Consider the following 5,779-nt stretch of genomic DNA (forward strand, 5'->3'; position numbering starts at 1 on the left):
TATCGTTGCAGTTCTGGAATATCTGAGTTTTGCCGACATCGAAAATCTCTTTTATGCAGTTGTTGGTGAGATAACCTCGACGCCACCCAGTACCGGGGCGGGAGTTCGAGAGTATTGCCATAACTCGTATAACGGATGCTTTTTGAAGGTTGAGGTACACGATTTCCGAAGGTTTCTTGGTTATGTGTTGACGGATGGATACAGCTTGGATGTAGGGATTGTTAGTTTGGGTGAGATATATTGCTTCCCCTGTATCCCCAACACCTGATTGCATAACCAGAAAGTTTCGGGAGTTTATAGGTGGGATTCAAGTAGCTCTAGCATTTCTTACCGCAGATATTTGGTTTTTGATTGGGTAATCCTTACCACTTATTTGTTCCAGTTGTACCTTGTTATTTCATTCATCAACCCCTTATCAAGTGGCTTCTCACCTTAATGGACGTGATGTTAGCTTTGTAATTCATTCGTTCATTCTTGTTCGAATGTTTATTGTGAAGACTATATGTTGCAATTTCTATCCGTTGATTCAACTTGTCTATCTATCTATCAAGCTGCTAACGGATGTCACCCTCTTCAGGATGGCTCCGCCAATGCGTTAGAATCCGGAATGCAATGATGGGAGTCAGGCGAACCCTCCACCTCCACCTCCGCCTCCGGAGGCATGGCAAGCTTTGATGGTAGCCACAAACGCCAACGCCCAGATGATGATTCAGCTCATGCAAGAGCGCAACCAAGGCCAAGGCAACCAAGGGAATCAAGGTCAAGGGCAGTTCAACCATCAGCCTCAGTTTCCTACCCTCAACCAGTTCCTGGCAAATTAGCCGAAGTCTTTCAGCTACTGTGCCAAGGCCACAGACGCCGATGATTGGCTCGTGGATATCAACATGCATTTTGAATGTAGCAATGTCAGGCCTGAGGACTACGTCAAGTTCGCTTCTTTTTAGCTCAAGGACCAAGCAGCTGATTGGTTTCAGCAATACAAGGATTCCAGAGGAGGTCGAGTGATTACTTGGACTGATTTCTGTCGGGACTTTAAAGCTCATCACATTCCTACCAGTGTTGTTGAGAGCAAGCGTGAGGAGTTCCACAATCTCAAGCAAGGCAACATGTCTGTGTACGAATACAACAAGCAGTTTCAGAAACTTGCTCGCTTCGCTAAACAAGACGTTCCAGATGAGAAGAGTATGATTTATCAATTCAGAGGTGGCCTCAGAGAGGATCTGCAGTTAGCTATCGTTCTTGTTGAGCCTACTCAGTTTGATCAATTCTACAATATGGCCCTCAAGCAAGAAGGTGCTTAGCTAAAGTGTGAGGCTTCTAAGAAGAGAATCAGGGATGCAGTCCAGTCTTCTTCTTCCTCACAAGTGGCAGCTAAGCAGCAGAAGTTCTACCTTCCTCCTCCTCCGTTTTGTCAGCCTTACCAGCAGAAGAACTCAGGTGGTTGTGGATCTTCCCACCCGCCCAACCCAGGCTTTCAGAACAAGTCTCAGCCTCAAGCTCCAAGGTCAAATGCTCCTTATCATCGTCCGCTCTCAGAGGTGACTTGCAACAAGTGCCAGCAGAAAGGTCACTACACGAACAAGTGCTTCAACCAAAGGCACCTTCCTCCTCCTCCTCCTCCTATGAGATCTTCAAGCAATGCAGTGGTCAAGCATAATCCCAAGTCTGCAAAGGTGAACATGATGAATGCAGCGCAAGCGGAGGAATCTACTGATGTGATAATGGGTAATCTTCCAGTTAATGATATTCCTGCAAAAGTATTATTTGATACCGGTGCATCGCATTCTTTCATGTCATATCCTTTTGCATCGAAGCACAATTTTGACACAGAGGAATTACCTAGAGCAATGCAAGTTATTTCTCCGGCTAAGCGTTTGAGATCTACCTTATTGGTTCCGAATGTCGGTATCAAGTTGGGCGACTATAAATTTATGTCTTCTCCAATTGTTCTTGGTGACTCAGATATTGATCTAATTCTCGAGATGGACTGGCTTTCTAAGCACAAGGCTCAGCTTGATTGTGCTGCCAAGGAGATTCAATTGACACACTCTTCTGAGGATGTTATCATCTATGCCGCTCGTGACGAAACAATTCGGTTGTTTTCTCTCAATGAGAAGGGCGAGTTAGATGCAATTTCTCAAATTCCAGTCGTTTGTGAGTACCAAGATGTCTTTCCAGAAGAGCTTCTGGGTATGCCTCGTCATCGGCCAGTCGAGTTCGTGATCGATCTTGAGCCTGGAACTGAACCCGTTTGCAAGCGTCCATACAAGCTTGGACCTAAAGAGCTGAAGGAATTGAAGAAACAGCTCGATGAACAAGAGCGTCTGGGTTTGATCAGACCGAGTTCATCTACATGGGGTTGTGGAGTTCTTTTTGTCTAGAAGAAGGATGGCACGGACCGACTGTGCATTGATAACCGTCCATTGAACAAGAATACAATCAAGAACAAGTATCCACTTCCCAACATCAATGAGCTTTTCGAGCAACTCAAAGGTGCTAAATTTTTCTCCAAGCTTGACCTTCGTATGGGTTATCATCAGATTCGCATTGGCGAACAAGATATTCCCAAGACAGCATTCAGAACAAGCTTTAGTTCTTATGAATATACTGTCATGTCTTTCGGCCTTGTCAATGCTCCTCCAACATTCTCTCAAATGATGAACTTCATCTTCAACCCCTACACCAATGAATTCGTTCTGGTGTATCTCGATGATATTTTGGTCTTCTCCAAGAATAAGAAGGATCATGCCAAACATTTGCGATTGGTGCTTGACAAGCTCAGAGAGTATCAATTCTATGTGAAGTTTTCCAAATGTGAGTTTTGGCTTGATGAAGTTCTTTACCTTGGTCCTATCATCTCCGCCAAGGGCATTGCTGTTAATCCCGCGAAGGTGTCTGCAGTTTTGAATTGGGAACCTCCTCAGAATGTCAAGCAGCTTCACAGTTTTCTTGGTCTTGCAAGCTATTGCCGAAGATTCGTTGAGAACTTCTCTAAGATTGCAAAGCCTCTTTCCAACCTCCTCCAGAAGCATGTCAAGTATGTTTGGACGCCTGAGTGTGACATTGCTTTCAACACTCTCAAAGAGAAGCTAGTCACAGCTCCTGTCTTAACTCCTCCTGATGAATCCAAGCCATTCAAAGTTTTTTGTGATGCTTCTCTTCAAGGTCTCGGTGCTGTGTTAATGCAAGAGAAGAAAGTTGTGGCCTATACCTCTCGTCAGTTGAAGCCCAACGAAAAAAACTACCCCACTCACGATCTCGAGTTGGCGGCAGTTGTCCATGCATTAATAACTTGGAGACATCTCTTGTTGGGAAGGCAAGTGGACATTTTCACCGATCACAAGAGCCTCAAGTATATCTTCACTCAACCCAACCTCAACCTCAGGCAAACTCGATGGGTCGAAATGATTCAAGAGTACAATCCAAGTATTGAATATACTCCTGCCAAGGCGAATGTGATTGCAGATGCTTTGAGCAGAAAGGCTTATTGCAACAGTTTAATTCTCAAGCCATTTCAACCGGATCTTTGTGAAGCTTTCCGCAAACTCAATCTCCAAGTTGTTCCTCAAGGCTTTCTTGCCAACCTCTTAGTATCTCCTACTTTGGAAGATCAAATTCGTGAGGCACAACTCCTGGATACCATGGTGAAAAAAGGTGAAACTCGGTATTGACAAGGGCATTTCCAAATACAAGTGCTATCACTTGGATGACAAAGATACTCTATTCTTCGAGGATCGAATTGTGGTTCCTAAAGGCGATCTGAGAAAAGTCATTATGAACGAGGCACACAATTCCCCTCTATCCATTCATCCTGGAAGTACGAAAAGATGTACCATGGCCTCAAGCAGTTGTATTGGTGGACTCGAATGAAGCGAGAGATTGCTCAATTCGTGAATGAATGTGATGTCTGCCGAAGGGTGAAAGCAAAACACCAACGACCAGCTGGTCTCCTCCAACCTCTTGCTATTCCGGAATGGAAGTTTGACCATATCGAGATGGACTTCGTGACTGGATTTCCTAAGTCCAAGCGTGGAAATGATGCTATCTTCGTTGTCATTGACAAGCTTACTAAAGTGGCTCATTTTCTTCCTATCTAAGAATCTATCACAGCAGCTCAGCTGGCAGAGTTATACACCTCCAGAATTGTCTCCTTGCACGGCATTCCACAATTGATTTCTTCAGACCGTGGAAGCATCTTCACTTCTAAGTTCTGGGACTCCTTCTAGAAGGCAATGGGAACCAACATTTGCTTCAGCACAGCTTTCCATCCTCAAACAAGTGGCCAAGTCGAGCGAGTCAATCAAATCATTGAAGATATGCTCAGGGCTTGTGTCATTTCCTTCGGTATGAAGTGGGAAGATTGTCTTCCATATGCCGAGTTCTCCTACAACAACAACTTCCAAGCGAGTTCGGGCAAAGCCCCATTCGAAATTCTCTATGGCAGAAAGTGCCGTACTCCTCTCAATTGGTCCGAGACAGGTGAACGCCAACTTCTTGGCAACGACTTAATCACAGAAGCCGAAGAAATGTGCAAAGTAATTCGTGAGAATCTCAAAGCTGCGCAATCGCGCCAGAAGTGCTATTATGATGACAAGCACCGTGATGTGGCTTCTGATATTGGAGACCATGTCTACCTCTGCAACTCTCCAATGAAAGGCACTCGTCGCTTAGGTATCAAAGGGAAGCTTGCCCCTAGATACGTGGGTCCTTTCAAGATCATTGGTAAAAGAGGCGATCTTGCCTATCAACTTGAGCTTCCGTCCAACTTTGCAAACATGCACGATGTGTTTCACATGTCACAGCTTCGCAAGTTCTTCAAGACTCCTGAACACACTATCAACTTCAAAAAAATTGACCTCCAAGAAAATCTGTCTTATCATGAGCACCCCGTTGCTATTCTTGAAGAAACCGAGCGCAAGACTCGCAACAAGTCAATCAAATTCCTGAAAGTGAAGTGGTCACACCATTCTGACCGAGAAGCCACCTGGGAGCGCGAGGATCACCTCCGTTCCGAATATCCAGAGTTTTTTCAGTCCTAGATCTCGGGACGAGATCCTCTGTTAGTGGTGGAGTGTTGTAACACCCCGGATGTAACTTTCCATATTTGTAACTCCAACTCTTGCCATTTTCGGCTATGTGTTATGATATTCCTTCCGTGGTTGGGTTTTTGTCTTTCGTTTTGCATTTTTTTCATGTCATGCATTTCATATCATGTCATCATGTGCATCTCATTTGCATACGTGTTCGTCTCATGCCTCCGAGCATTTTCCCCGTTGTCCATTTTGCAATCCGACACTCCCACATGCACCGGCGCACCCCTCTTGTCTCTTTTCGTGAGCGGGTGTTAAACATTCTCGGAATGGCCTGAGGTTTGCCAAGCGGCCTTGGTATAGCACCGGTAGACCGCCTGTCAAGTTTTGTGTCATTTGGAGGTCGTTTGATACTCCAACGGTTAACTGGGTTTCCACAAAGGCCTCTTTTGGGTTGCAGCCCAACACCCCTCCAAAACAGCCCAATAACCCATCTAAGTCACTTCCATGTTCTCCATCATCGTATCACGATCATGTGGGCGAAAACTACACTCCATTTAGAGTCTCCTAGCTCCCTCTACCTATAAATATGTGCACCCCTCCGAAATTCCGGATCCCGAAACCCTAGCAAACCTCCCTCCGCGCCGCCGGACGTGTTCGTCCCGGGCCGGACACCTGCGCCGCCGCCGCCTGGCGAACCAGGGTGCGACACATGGCACCCGCCCACCGCGCGCCGCCCCGGCCTGCCG

Source organism: Triticum dicoccoides, chromosome 3B (assembly GCF_002162155.2).
Source record: "Triticum dicoccoides isolate Atlit2015 ecotype Zavitan chromosome 3B, WEW_v2.0, whole genome shotgun sequence".
Classification (NCBI taxonomy): Eukaryota; Viridiplantae; Streptophyta; class Magnoliopsida; order Poales; family Poaceae; genus Triticum; species Triticum dicoccoides.